The sequence below is a fragment of the Peromyscus eremicus genome, chromosome 20, assembly GCF_949786415.1.
Source record: "Peromyscus eremicus chromosome 20, PerEre_H2_v1, whole genome shotgun sequence".
In the NCBI taxonomy this organism is placed as follows: Eukaryota; Metazoa; Chordata; class Mammalia; order Rodentia; family Cricetidae; genus Peromyscus; species Peromyscus eremicus.
In genome coordinates, this window is record NC_081436.1 from 28384090 (window position 1) to 28399485 (window position 15396).

Genomic DNA, 15396 nt, shown 5'->3' on the forward strand with positions numbered 1-15396 from the left:
AGATAAGAACAGAAGTCATTGCCACTGATCACAGCAATGACAGCCGTGAAGGCGGGAGGCAGAAAGAAGGTAAAACTCACAGGGATTATTGATGGCCTGGACATCAGGGTGACAGAGAGCTAAGGTGAGTCCCTGTTCCCAGGAAGTCAGCATCTATGAGCTCAAGCAAGTATACCAGGAGTATTTGTTGCTCCATTCCCTTGGCATCAGATGCCGCATGGGCATGGCTTGGAGGGTGCTCCCCACCACCGCCACCTCAGGCTGCTCTGATCAGAGCTCCTTGGTGACCACCAGCGTTGGCATTGGCATTCCAGCAGTGTGGGCTTTGTGGCCAGCTACCTACGTGACCCTCACTCTGTTCCCCGAGCAGCTTCTGTTGTGGGGAGTCTTCAGGGTCATCCTGTGTTTTCTTGCTTCTCTCGCTCTGACCTGAGTGCCCTTCTCCCTTGTCCTTCTGCAGGATTTGGCCTCAGCTTCATAGGCCCAGAAAAAAACAAAACAAAACAAAAATAAACCCTTGGGTCTTCCATTTGGAGGCAGCAGAATAGGTCACCGTGCTTCAGGTCCACACTGTGACCTCTCTTTACCATACACTGTTGATGGCTTCTGGTGGCCGCAGCTCACTTTCAAGTCATGCCCATTATAGCTTCAGCTTCTCTGTGTGCTCGCATCGACCTTGTTCTATGGCTTTTCCAGGGAAGGTGTGTTTTCATTAAAGTGGACCCTACAGACTCTGGAGCACAGCTCTATGGAGCCTAAATTTATCTGGTATGGGGTGTCATCAGAGCCCAGGGAAAAGTGAGTCAGCTGTGGACTGTGACTAGACATGAGCCTAGAGTTACCAAGCTGACAATCCCCCCTTGGCTACTGGTTGTTGGAGGCTGAGGTGCACAAAGGTGACAGGTACTAAGGTTTCTAGACTCACTGTGCAGGAGGCCAGAGGACCCCACAGGTTGCATACCTAGAGGGCATTCATTCTGATACCTGCCTGGAGCCAGGCGGCAGGAGGCAGATGTGAACCCCTGCGTGAGTGCAAGAGAGGCACTCAATGGGTTCCAGACCTCGGCAATGAGGATCTTCCTTCCTGACCTCTGCTGACCCATCCCTCCAGCAGAAGAAGCTGGTGATGGTGGCTTACCAAGCCCCAGCCCTGGACCCACACAGCAGGGCATAGAAGAGCAGGCTAGGGGCTGAGACAGGGGAAGCCAGCTGTGTTCACAGGAGGGGGATACAGCATCTTTTAAAAAAGAACCCAGAGTAGATTAAAAACATATGCCCACATCCATCTACTACAAGCATCTATCCATCCAAATAAACATTATGTCTGTTCTTCTTGTTTTTTTTTTAATTTTTAAAAAGTGTTTATTTTTATTTTATGTACTCAGGTGTTTCGCCTGCATGTGAATATGTCTGAAGGTGTTAGAACTCCTGGAGCTTGAGTTACAGACAGTGGTGAGCCGCCATGAGGATGCTGGGAATTGAACCCAGGTCCTCTGGAAGAACAACCAGTGCTCTTCACCACTGAACCATCTCTCTAGCCCCATTATGTCTGTTTTTGCTTCAGAGTTTTGCAACATAAAAAAAATGAACAATCCTCCCCTCAAAAGTTGAAGTTGCCTCTGTTTCCCTGGAGTCCAGAAAAGTTAATTTCTTACCTGTGGAGACCGGCTTTCTGGAGCTCTTGCCTTTTTATCGCCATGTTGTGTCCGTCAGTGATCAGCATGTGTCCTGGCCTTGGGGGATTTCAAGGAGTCCCCTATGGTTGATACAGAAATCAATGCTTGTGATGAATAGCCAGGTGCCCTTGTGCTGTGTGCTCTCCATATCCCACTGCCTTCACTTGGAGTTGCTTTGGGAATTGGTCCACAGCGTCCACTCCACCTGAGACATCAGCATCTCTAACTTGCATCAGAACGTGCACAGATGAATGCACCTGACTTGTGCATATCTAACATTTGCAATTCTAAAAGCTGAAATAAATACCCTCCAGTGGTGACTTTTGCACCGTCCATGTTAGAAGCTAATTAGACCTTGTAGCCCTCTAGATCCAAGCTGTAGGCCATGACTGCATGGAGTGCATAACTGAACATGGGGTCATGAAAATACCACAACAGCTCAGGATTTCTGACTGTGCGACACCCAAAGATTAATCCAAAAATGACTGTGTAATGAATCTGAGGTGTTTCTGGAAGGGATAGCCTGGGTCATAGCTCAGGACGTCATTGCAGCTTTGGTTCTGGCTCACACTGTGTGCACTCTGCACTGCATGTACATGTCACATGTCACTCTACAACACCACTGGTAGCCACCTGAAACGCCTTGGAAACACCTCAGCTCAGATGCAGCCTCTGTTATGACTGCAGTGTTTTTTACTGTACAAACTATTCTGCTCGCACAGAAATATAACAACTATGGAAAACAAAGACTTGATATTTTCGTACTGTCATTCCTCAGAGTATAAGTATCAAATTAGTGTTTTTTTGAACTGTGTTAGGTTAGAATGTCTGATTTTAAAAATTGCTGTTTGATCTGGAAACCTACTATTTTGTAAGCCAATTAAAACTATGAATATTTAAAAAAAAATAAGGGTTGGGAGGGAGATATTCTGCATGGCTGGGTGCTGCTGTTCCTAGAAGCCATGGTTGTTAAATAGAAATCTACCTGCTGCAGGTGGGCTACCTACTTATGATTGGTCAGACAGACCTCAGAGGCCCCCAAATAGTACAGATGAATGCCCTTCCTCTTGGTTGTTCTCATGTATTAAAAACCCTATTGATGAAGACACCACATTGTTGCAAGATATAGAGAAACCAAGCTGGAACTGAACAGGCAGCTTCCTCCCTACTGGCTATCTTTGGTTTTGCCAGAAGGTGCTATGGAGGTTACTGGGGAGAAAAGGCATCAGTGTTCTTACCCAGCTATGAACCCAATGAACGACTTACCATGGCAATAGTGGTACAAGTGTTATGGGGCAACCATCCCATGGTGGTGCTGAGCATTCCTCAATATGGTTCAGTTTCCAATAGCATGGCCCTGCATCCTATGGTAGATGAGCATTCTATGATATGACTGAGCATCTAACTATGTGGCCCAGCATTCCATGGTAAGGCTGAGTATCTTGTGGTGTAGTCCAGAATTCCACAGTGAGCTTGACTCAAGATGTGTTTACTCTTATCCTGATGGAAGGTATGTGGACAGTTTTCAGAACAGGGTGATTTCAATAAGCATTCAGATTTTCATGGGATATTAAGTTCTTCTGTCTCCCAGGAGAAATACCTAGGGGTGGCTTTGCTGAATCATATGGTAAATGCACTGTGTGTTTCCTCAGACTATGCCAGACTATGCACTATGGTGCATCCCACCAGCAAAGTTGGAGTCCAGTTGCTGTACTAGAAGTATGTGTGCATGTGCATGAGGGGGGGGATACAAAAGAGCATATTGTTGTTTGGGTGTTTTCAGAGGAAACGTCTGCTCCAGCTTCTTGACTCTTGCCCTATTAGCTTACTAGCTTTCCTTTTAATAAGTTGCAGTGATTCCAAGTGCCCGTCCCAGATAAAGCTCTCCATCAGGCATGTGGCGCTTTCTGAACACATTCTTTCAAATATAATGAAATCACCTATATTCTCTCAGTTGTATCTGTCACCCAGCAAGAGCATTGGTTTTGGTAGAATCCAACTCACCTGGAGTTTATTTTGACTTGTAGTTATATCACAGTGAACACTGACCAAAAGGAGACTCAGCAAAACATTTCCAAGAGGATCATAAAGTCAATGTACTAGTCTTTGCAGGCTCTTCCACCTGTTTCAGTGGCCTAGTCTTGAGTTTTGGTCTGTTTTCTTGAGGAGTGGTGTGTGTGTGTGTGTGTGTGTGTGTGTGTGTGTGTGTGCGCGCGCGCGCGCGCGCGCACATGTGGATACTTAAAAATGTAAAAACTATAACAACAACAAACAGCTCATTTGAAAACTGGCTGGGTTTGGATCATAGGCCATAGTCTATTCCTAATATTTCTCAAGGTCACGAAAATGTTCTCTTCTGCTTCCTTCCAGAAGCTCTAGACTCTCCCACTCCACTCCTAGGACTGTGTCCCACTCTGCGTTCAATTCTGTGCATCGTGGAGATTAGGCATCGAGATGCAAGAGTGCACACAAACATCCATTGTTTCAGCACCACTTGTTGAAAAGCTGGTCCCTCCTTCGTCACAGAAGCACCTGCAATGACATCTTAATTGAAGTCCCTTGACTAGATTTGCGTGTCTCAGCTACAGATCCTCTTCTGCTCCATTGCTCAATGCTTTTAGAGTCTGTTTAGCGATTGCAAGCAGGTTTAGAAAAAAACTTGACACAGTCACTGATTCCTAGCCCCACCACCTCATCACCACCCACAATTACAAGAAGCAAAAATGTCCAGAGTTTATTTTAATGGCTGTTTGACATTCTGGCACACGTGATTACTCTATACATGTTTCCCATCATAAGTACCACTCTGGAAAACTTCATACATAGCACCCTGTGTGTGCCTGAGAAGTCTGCAGGGCACTGGCACATGGTGGACATTACTGTCCATTGTCAAGCTGCCAGAACCTGTTTATAGGAGTATTCATACTACTGGTGTACAGAGGCAAGAGGCTAGACATCATGATAGATGGTTATGTTTAGAAAGAATTAACCTGTGTCATTTACAATACTGAGGGCCCTATCTGAGCATCCACGCAGGTATAAATTTCAACCCAATCTAACGTACTGTGAGGATGTGGATGTGGTTTGTGAAAGAAAATGGCCCTCATAGGGAGTGGCACTATTAGTAGGTGTGGCCTTGTTGGAGGAAGTGTGTCACTGTGGTGGTGGGCTTTGAGGTCTCCTTTGATTAAGATCCACTCAGTGTGACACACAGTTGCTTCTGCTGCTTATGGATCGAGATGCAGAACTCTCAGCTCCTTCTCTGCATGCCACCATCCGTGACAATAACGGACTGAACTTCAGGAACTATAAGCTAGCCCTATTAAATGCTTTCCTTTATAAGAGTTGCTGTGGTCATGGCGTCTTTTCACAGCAATAGAAACCCTAACGAAGACAGACCTCAAGAAGTTCAGGTGCTGGAAGCCTGGTCCTCAACATGGCGGTGGAGACACTACGAGATGGGACCTAGTGGACGGAGTTACATCGTGGTATCTCCACCACTATCAGTGAGTTAGTGTCACCCTGCAGTAACGTGTCATGTCTCAGGGACTGGGTAAGTTCTCACAAGATTGGGTCACTCTAAAGCAAAGCCATCACACATGGCCTCTTCTGAATGGATATGATGCCCTTTCCTCTTCCTCATTATGTTGTGGTAAGCCAGGGGGCCCTCGACAAGTGCCAATGCCATGCTGTTTGGACCTTCCAGCTATCTGGATCCTGAGCCAAATAACGTCTTTTTTTTTTTTTTTTTTTTTTTTGGTGTGGTAGCAACGTTTATTGGGGGTGGGGGATCAGTCCTTCTTGGCCGCAGCCTTTCTCACGGCGGCCAGCACGTTGATCAGCTCCTCCCACTTCCTCTTGGCAAGGATGTGCGCGCCCACCCTCTTCTTGATGAACTTGAGGGCGCGCTTGTCCTTGGACACCTTGAGCAGCTCCGTGGCGCACCGCTCGTAGGGTGTGAAGCCGCACACCTCTTGGATCATGTCCCGCACGAACTTGGTGTGTGCTTGGTGAGGCGCCCACGGCGCCGGTTGTGTCTCGGCTTGCTGACGTTCTTCATCACCTTGTGGCCCTTGTTGAGGCCCACGGCCACGGGGTAGCGCAGGGCCATGGCTGCTGCTCTCCGATGGTGTCCGCAACCAAATAACATCTTCTTTATCAAGTACTCAATGTCCAATGTTCAATAGCCAACACAAAATGGATCAAGACTCTTATATGTAAAAAGATACATTCTGCACCTTCTCCACAGAGGTCAGACTGAATCTCACTTGGTTCAGAACTTTATAAGGGAGGCTTTCTGTCCAGGGAGTCATGTCACGGATGGGTATGGCTCTCAGGGTTGGGGCAGTGACAATGTATCAGACCATGTGGTTCCAACTTCTTGATGTCAATGCCACCAGTCAGAATAGCTCCCAGCTTAACATTCACCCTGGCTGGGCAGACACTGTCTGTGGTATTGAAGCAGTGGGTGCTTCTGGCTGTGGGGAGGCTGCCTCTTGCATGGGGGCTGCCTCTCCTGAGTCCTCACCAGCTGTTGGCATCCTGGCACACTTTGGTTTTGCTCCTGTGGTGGCATGATGTGGTGCATTGCTACTAACCTCACGTTGACCTGGTGGCTGCTGATTCTACACAGCTTTCTTCCCCTGCCATCAGACAGACAGCTGGGAACCCTCTTGGATGGTTTGAAATCCATAGCCTTTGCCCATTTGTTTGGATATACCGTTGAGTTTTTTTCTTATTGGTTGCTAAAAAAAAAACACTAGTATACCTTGGTCTCTCACCTGCATGTGACTTGTCTCCTGTGGTTGCATTTCTTGAGCTTATGGGACTTTTCTGCAGGGGTGGTGGGGTGGTGGTGAAGGTCCTCATTTGTTGTTTTTACTTTGTTTGTAGTTAGACACTGTTTTTTGTCTAATAAGTCATTTTTTATTTTTAGAACATCATGAAGATATCCTATAATTCTGAGAAGTTCTAAAGCTTCTTTAAAATCCTCAGGGTTTCTTTTCTTTTTTTTTTTTTGTCTTTAGTCATGTGGAATTCATTATACTGAACATAGTAAAAGAGAAAATCTAATTATTTTTTTTCCAGTGGAAGGTCCCCATATGAAGTCATCCATCTCCTCTTCACTGACTCCCCGTGCCACCTCTGTAATCCATCAGATGCCCGTGCCCATCAACCTGGTGCAGGCTGCTCTGTGCTTGGTTTTGTTCCATCGATCCATCTGTAATTCCTGTACCAGCGCAGCTCGGGGTGTTTACTCCGTCTCCGTAATGCTTCCTGGCTTCTGTGCACATGCCTTCTCCTGAAACCTATTCTCCTCAAAATCATTCTATTCATTTGCCTTTCCACATACATTTTGGAATAGATTTGTCAATTTTTACTAACCAGACTGTTGAGAATTTGATTGAGGCTCCGTCGGGCTTGTTAATTAGTTTGGGGGCGGGTGTCACATTGGTGATGTAGTGTCTACTCATCCATGAAATGTGTTCCATTTATTAAGATCTTTGTATCCATTAATAAATTTCCTATTTTCCCCTTCCTTCCTCTTTTCATTCTTTATGGACTCAGGATTGAACCCAGGGTCCTGCACATGGTAGACAAGTGTTTTCGTTGCATTTGTTGCTATGATAAAACACTCTGAAAAAAAGCAACGTAGGGAAGGGAAAGAATTATTTGGCTTACACTTCCACATCACAATCCTTCACTGAGGGAGGTCAAGGCAGGAACTCGGTGTTGGAGCTTGAAGTAGAAACCATTGCTGGTTGCCTTGCTCCCAGTCTCATGATCAGCTAGCTTTCTTTACATCCTGGGCCCACTTGCCTAGGGATAGTGCTACCCACAGTGGGCAGGGACCTCCTGCACCAATTGTCAGCCAAGACAATCTGTCACAGATGTAACCACAGGCCAATGGGAAATGTGTCAACTGAGACCTCCTCAGATGATTCTAGGCTGTATCAAGTTGTTAACAGATCTAGGTAGTGGCAGGAAGCATACCATCACTGAGCCATTTCCCCAGCCCTCCTTTTTGTGATATCATGAGATAGTGTGATGGTTACTCTTAACTGTCAGCTTGACACAATCTAGAATCATGTGGGACAAGAGTCTCAATGAGAGCCTGTCTAAATTAAGTTGGCCTTTGGGCGTATCTGGAGGAATTATCTCAATTAGTTGGAAGACCTGTCCACTGCGGGTGTCACCATTCTCTGGGCAAGGGATCCTGGGTTATGTAAGAGTGCAGAAGGCTAGCTAAGTATGGGCATGAGTGTGTTCATTCACTGCTTAATGCTCTCCACTGTGGATACGGTGTGGTTTGTTCTTTCAGGTTCCTGCTGCCTAGACTTCCCTGCCATAACCTGGAATTGTGAGCTGAAAACCCCCCTTTCCTCCAAGCTTCTGGTATCAAGTATTTTATCACAGCAACAGGAAATGAAATTAAGACAGACAGGGTTTCACTGAGTTACCCAGGCAAGCCTTGAATCTGCGGTCATTTTTCCTCAGCCTCCCGAGTAACTGGACTTGCAGGCTGCACCACAAGACCCAGTTAGCAATTTTCTTCATAAAAATTCACATCCTCTCTTACTACATCTATTTCTCGGCAGTATGTAATTGGTGTTGCCCATGAGAGCCGGAGGTTTTTTTTTTTCTTTTTCCTTCTATTACGCTTCTTATTTGCTCCTTGATGGTGCATGGGAACACCATTGATTTTTTTTAAGTGATAGGTCTATCATCAGCTCCATTTTTCTGTGTTGGTCACCATACCAGGAATGCTGCCAGAGCCTCTCCACAGCTCTAATAACTTGCCCACATGTTCCAGAATTTTCTAAGCAGACAATCAAGTAATTTGCAAATAGTCATATGAAGCCCCCTGTCTATACAACACCCCCCAGCCAGTTTATTGCACACAACAGCCTCCACTGAAGAGCCCGAGAAGAGCACCTTACCACCTTCAGCCTTTTCCTGACTCAAGTGGGACTTCTCAGGCAAGCGTCCTAGAATCAGTCTCGGCTGCTATTGATACTGCTAGAATCGCTGTACTATAATTAGCAATCTCTGCTTTTGTTTTAACCTTTCCATCTACACACAGATGAATTTCACTTAGATTCCCATTTCGTCATCTGTTTTTAGCACTTCTGCACTTATTGAAATTCATTGCTGTTATACTCAACTTGCAGTCTTTGTCTTTCTTTTTCTCTCCCCTTTTCCTTCCCATCCCCTGTCTTAGTCTAGTTGAGATAGCATTCCAAATGCCCTGGGTATGTGGCTCAAACAAGCCTTTATCCCTCATGGCTGGGGTACCTGAAGTCAAGACTCGGCAGACCTGGTTTGGGGTGAAGCTGTCTTGCCAGTCTGCAGATGACCACTTCCTTGTGCCTTCATGGGGTGGGGTTCATGAAGAACACATACTCTGACCTGCCTTTGCTTATAACCATGCTGAGTTGGAAAGGCTTCATCCTCATGACCCAATTTCCTGCCACAGACCCCCTCGAACTCCCATTTTATGGAGATAAAGCTTTCTCCATATCAAGATGGAGAACGTGCATCCAGACCCCACCTCCACTCCTAGCTCCTGTGGTAGTGGGGTACCTTGCAGCAGGTTTTGAGGAAGAGAATCATCTTGCAAGCATGTTGGTGATTACTTAAAATCACAGTGCACATTCTCAAGAAGAATGGAATTGTTCAGAATTCCCCCTTTTTTTTTCTGACCAAGGTCAGGAGCCACCACCCATCCCTCTTTCACAAACCCACCCTCCCATCATTAATTACTGTCTCTTTGGTTATTTTGCTATTTTACACAAAGTCTCATGTAGCCCTAGATGAGCCTTGAACGTGCTGTGTAGTCAACAATGGCCTTGAGTGTCTGCTCCTCATGTGTCCAACTCCTAAGGGCTGATATGACAGGCATACTCCACCACATGGTGCTGATGGTGCTGAGGGAGGAACCTGAGGCTTTGGACATGCTAGGCAAAGTGCCATACCAACTCAGCTGTAAGCCTAGGCCATTCCTGGCTGGGCCTAGAGTCCCAAGCTAGACAGCACTTTCCTTGGCAATTTGATTTTATTATCTTGCTTTCTTGTCTCTAGCATCCCTGTACAGGTCAGAACTAACCTCTCCTGCCTGAACTTTACATCTTGCATTGGCTCAGGCTGCTCTTAGCCATGCTCTGCATGAGTCTCTCCTCTTTCCAGCTCACTCTGTCCCTCTGAAGGCATATTAGCTAATGTCCCTTCCCAGTTCAGCCTCCAGGCCCCTACCTCACTTATGTATTTTGCGCATCTCTTTCTTTCTCATTTTAAAATATTTATTTTATTTATTGTTGTGTACGTGTGTGTGTGTGCATGATATGTTTTTAGAGGACATGCATGTGGATGTCGAGGGTAAATTTATGGAGTCAAATCTCTCCTTTCACTCTTGTGTGGGCCGTAGGGGTCAAACTCAGCTAACCAGACTTTCACAGCAAGCACAATTACCCACTGAGCCATCTTCCCGGCCCTCTGTGCCTCTCTTTAAAGTGCTTGTGGGTTGCAAACTTTTCCACTTGTTTTTGACCAGTGAGGCCTGAAGTCCCAGTCAGCATGGCGCACATTTCCCCATCAGGCCCAGGCCACGCTCTCCACTCTTGTACCTGTGTTCCCCCTTGTGCGTTCAATGCCTGCAATCCAGCTGTTCTGCCACAGCCATCGTGTCTTTCATTGTGAACGATGGGTCTACCTTCCAGAAGGCGCCAATCCAATTCTTCCTTCACTAAGGAGGTCTTCACTGCCGTAGGAGCCATAGTTGTAGCAATAGTGGGCGGGATGGCGGCCGTGGTGGGGATGGTGTGCAGCCAGTGACCGTGGTGCTGCAGCAGTGACAGCGACAGTGGTGGGGGTGATAGCGGCTGCCGTGGTGGCAGCGACAGGGGCAGACAACAGCAGCAGTTACACAGCAAAGCCAGCAGAAACAACCGTGGTAGTAACGGTGGCCGTGCCAGCCAGGTTGGTGGTGACAGTGGTAGAGCTAGGTTAGGGACAGTGGAGGTCGCAGGAGTATCACTAATGGGAGGTCCTAGAGCGTCCACAGTGGCAGCAGCCCCAGCTCACCTAGAAGGGCTAGTTCCAAAGGCCGCAGGGCAGTGTGTGATCTCTAAGTCTGCCCTTGTCTGTCTCTGTCAAAGGCATCACCTGTGCAGGTCTCACCATGCCCCAAGTGGGTGGCAATGCCAAGCCTCCCCTTCTAACAGTGACAGTCGGAACTCAGAGTGGCTGAGTGGCCATAGTCATACACAGAATCCCAGCCCAAGGATAAAGGGTCTTGACTCTGGTGCCTGTGGGGCATCCCAGGAGGAGCAGAGAGCTGGCATCCCATGCTAACCTCAAGCAGGGTGGCCTGAACTCTCAACCAAGCTAAGCAGCAGCTGGTATAGAGCTCTCAGAGCTCATAAGGGAGTCATCAGTGAGAGTCCCTGGTGCTGAGTCCTAGACAGTAATCACCCACCTAAAGAGAGGTGGGCCTAGGTGCCCAGCAGAACTCTCCACTAGTGTGGGCAGTGGAAGGTGGCACCTTAAGATGGACCATCACAAGCTAGTATACAGCTGGAGGGCACAGAGTGAGAGCCGTGACCAAGACCTCAGAAAGAGCGGGGAGGGAAGCTTCCAGAGACATAGGGAAGCCACCACAATGGGCCAGGCCTCTAGCTTCAGGCAGAAAGCTTTCAGGTACTTGAGACCTTCCTGTTAGCGGGTGACCAGGGAAGCTTTGCAGATGCCAGGCCATTGAAAGTCCTCAAACAAAGACTTCAGGTTCAGAAGGGCCGTTCACAACTCACACAAACATTTTCACATCTGAACTTGCTCCTTCTGCACCAGTGTGTCTCCTGGGGTCACGGCCGGTCAGTTGTGGGTTTTGGTCCTATCCCGATTCACACAGAGGGGGGGGATAAAGAAACAGCAGCTGCAGCCCCTGCTGTGTGAATGAAAGACTTAATTAATGGCGATGTGGCTGCGATTTAATTTCAGCCACCAGGTTAATGCGTTCCCCCTAATTTCAACGTTGGGTGCATCGCTTCATCTGCTCTGGCACTGGTGGGTCTGTCGACGCCCTCCAATCACTTCATTCATAATGACGTTTATCCTCAAGTAGATTAGGGACCACGGAAGGCCAACCTGCACCTTTCCTTTAGTCCAGCAACTGCCAGGCAGGACCGTTCCTCCTGACGGGATGCTGCATGATCTTCTGTTCCTCCCAAGAGGTTCCACTCAGGATCGGCTCTAAGTTCATTGCAAACCTCTGGTCTGACTACTATGGTGTACAAAGAAGGGTCAGACATGTTCTGGTTACTGGAACCCCATCAAATAAATGGGGAGACCACAGGCCTATGCAGATAAGCAACACACCATAAGTTAAAGGTTTCTCACTTGAAGACACAAACCTGGGTTCCCCCATAAAAGGCTAAGGGCATCCCAGGGAAGAATCAGGGAGTCCCGGACTGATATACGTGTGCTATGTGGCTTGGAGGAGGCAACGTCATGTCTTGGTGCCTTTAAACTAAAGTTCAAAGCCGTGACTTCCAAGGAGGGGGTTTCAGGAAGATGTAATGAGGCCATCACGCTCTGCAGGGTACTATTCTAACTGCTTAACGATGCACGGCTTCATAATGAAGAGAGAGTCTACCAGACCCAATGTAATCTGAAATTAAAGAAAAATGGAATGTATTAAAAAATGTATTGTAGCACTAATGGAAGATGTCAGCCCGACAGCCCTGAACTCCACATGTCACCTCAGCAAGCATGCTCTGTGCTATCAGCTTGAACCCTGGGCTTTGCCCTGGTTTGCCCAATGGGTTCTAAATGCCAAGAGGACAAGAATCAAAAAGGCCAGGGTGCCAGCCACTTACACATCACCAGGCTCAATGGCCTAGCTTCTGCCCCTCACCTTGCATCAATCTGGACTGCTTTTTTTTTTTTTTTTTTTTTTTTTTTTACTATGCTTGGGCAGCTCCTGTGCCTCCCACCCCCTGAGAGCTATTCCCTGGCTTGCCCAGGGTTTGGCCCTCTGCTGTGTTCTTCTGGGCACATGTGGCCACATCCTAGGAGCTGCTTCTAGACTTGTTTCCAAGCAGCACAGATTGCTGTCGTCTGTAGAGGTGAGTTTAAGCCCAGGGACGCTGTACTGTAGACCCCGCCACTGAGCCACACCTCAGCGCCTCACACTCCTTTCTCTTCCTTGATTTGTTGAGACAAGGTCTTCCTGCAAAGCCTTGCCTGACTTTGAAGTCATCACAATCCTTCTGCCTCAGCCTCCCGAATGCCCACCTTGCGGATGTGATCACCGCTCCTGGCTTCACATTCCTGTCTTGAAGGACCTCTGTTTGAACTTTCAGAGAGAAACGCCAGGTTCACAGGACAGGTATTATGACCTGGATAAACCTTCCTAGGCTGAGTCCCTTGGGTAGCATGTGAGCATTCCTCTCTAGCTGGACGAGGCCCAGTCATTAGCGATGTACAGCAGTTCTGCCTGCAGAGGCTGAAGGCCAGCAGTAGACACTGGCTCCTCGTATACACAGCACAGAGGCTGCTTCCCAGCCTCTGAGCCCTCCCCTCCTGTGACACCCTCCCCAGCCCAGTCTTGTTGCCAAATCTGCCCCCACCATGATGCCATGTGACCTTAGTAACTCCAAGACTCAGAGGCAAGCATGTAGCACATGCCTGGCTAATTACATGCCTGCACTTCCCATCTACAATGGGGGTCAGGGGTGATCATGTGACCAAGCGTCTCCCACTAGTGTGTCTGTGAGTTGCTAAAAAAGCTTAGAGTCAACTGTGCTCCTTCGAGGCTGCTTCTGCAGGCTGGAAGGCTGTGGCCATTTTGCACCTGAGAGGACTCTGAGGACAGATGGAGAGATTCAGAGAAACTGATTTCTCAGGCACCACTGGGGCACTGGATCCAGCAGAACCTGAAGTGAGACCTCTCCCTGGACCTTCCTATTGCATGACTGTTGCACACCATCACACACACACACATACACACACACACACACACACACACACACACACACACACACAGCACATTATTTCTTCCTTTTCTTAAAAAGCTGCTTTGAATCATGCACCTACCCATTCCTGCCACTCTTCCAAAAGCAAAGTTCCTGCTAATGAATGAGACCAAAAGGGTTCCACTCACCCCACCCAACACAGACTGGATACTCAGGTCCGGGTGGCTCCATCACACAGTGGCTGGAGGAAGGGCAGTGGGAACCACCCTGTCACTCAGGTGAAGAGAGAGAAAAAGCAGACAAAGCAGAACTTAAGGGCCCGGGGCGGCGGTGGGGGGCGGGGGCGCTTGTTGCAATCCACGGCAGGTAGAGCAGGGACAATGGCGGCAATGAAGGATGATAGTGGAGTAGGTGTGTCCTCTAGGGAAGAGGAGAACACCCACAGGGAGACCAAAGCCTTGTTCTGCCCTCAGCACAAGTCCTCAATGCCTACACACTCTTTGGTACCCCACCCCAGAGAGTGGACCATGTTCCCTTCACCCTCAATGCATAAACACTCTTTGACAGTCCACATCCAAAGAATGCACTGTGTTCCCACCAACCTGGCATGAGCTGGAGGGAACCCTTAATTCTAACAGGTGGAAGGAAGCAGAAGTGAGAGTTAGCTTGTCAAGACCGAACACCAGATGGAGGCTCCTCTTCTTCTCCACTTCCTGCCCACTCTCTTTACTGCTTGCTCCAGGGTAACCAGCCATGAGTGAGAAAACTCAAGTGCTCAATGGTGAGGAGATGAAGCCTCACAACCAGAAGGAGGGTGAATCATCTGCCCCTGGGTCTTTCCTGTGCTGTGCTGGCCACATTATGCTGTCATGGCCTCCATGTGCCGTCATGACCACCTTGTGCTGTCCTGGCCTCCATGTGCCGTCATGGCCTCCATGTGCTGTCCTGGCCTCCATGTGCCATCATGGCCTCCATGTGCTGTCCTGGCCTCCATGTGCCGTCATGGCCCTCTTGTGCTGTCCTGGCCTCCATGTGCCGTCATGGCCTCCATGTGCTGTCCTGGCCTCCATGTGCCGTCATGGCCTCCATGTGCTGTCCTGGCCTCCATGTGCCATCATGGTCTCCATGTGCCATCATGGCCTCCTTGTGTTGTCCTGGCCTCCATGTGCCGTCATGGCCTCCATGTGCTGTCCTGGCCTCCATGTGCCGTCATGGCCTCCATGTGCTGTCCTGGCCTCCATGTGCCATCATGGTCTCCATGTGCCATCATGGCCTCCTTGTGTTGTCCTGGCCTCCATGTGCCGTCATGGCCCTCTTGTGCTGTCCTGGCCTCCATGTGCCATCATGGTCTCCATGTGCCGTCATGGCCTCCTTGCGTTGTCCTGGTTGCATCCTCTCTCTGGATGACTTAGACCCACGAGCTTGGCCTTTCTGAATACTTAAGCTCAATCTGTGAGAGCTCAGTGATTCTCTTTGCAAAAGCCATGGAGGTCAGGAGAAGGAGGCACAGAGCTTGGAGCTGGACCACCACTAGCCAGCTGGCTGACTTCCCCAGTTTACTCTCTGAGCATGCCTGTAAGAGTTGAAGACATCAGCTTTGCAACACTGCCAACTGGGCAAAGGGAAAGAAGCCCTAGGAGAGGCTCCACAAGGTCCCTGTGGCAGGGACAGTCAGTGACTGGTTAGTGCCAAGAGCTCAGAAGCCTCCTGGTGTGCCTCTAACCATGGCAAAGACAACCACTCTTGAA

General features: G+C 48.5%; 1 pseudogene; it reads right to left on the reverse strand.

Moving 5' to 3' along the window:
* Positions 1-5467: 5467 nt before the first annotated feature.
* Positions 5468-5787, reverse strand: LOC131897044 (large ribosomal subunit protein eL36-like; annotated as a pseudogene).
* Positions 5788-15396: the final 9609 nt, after the last annotated feature.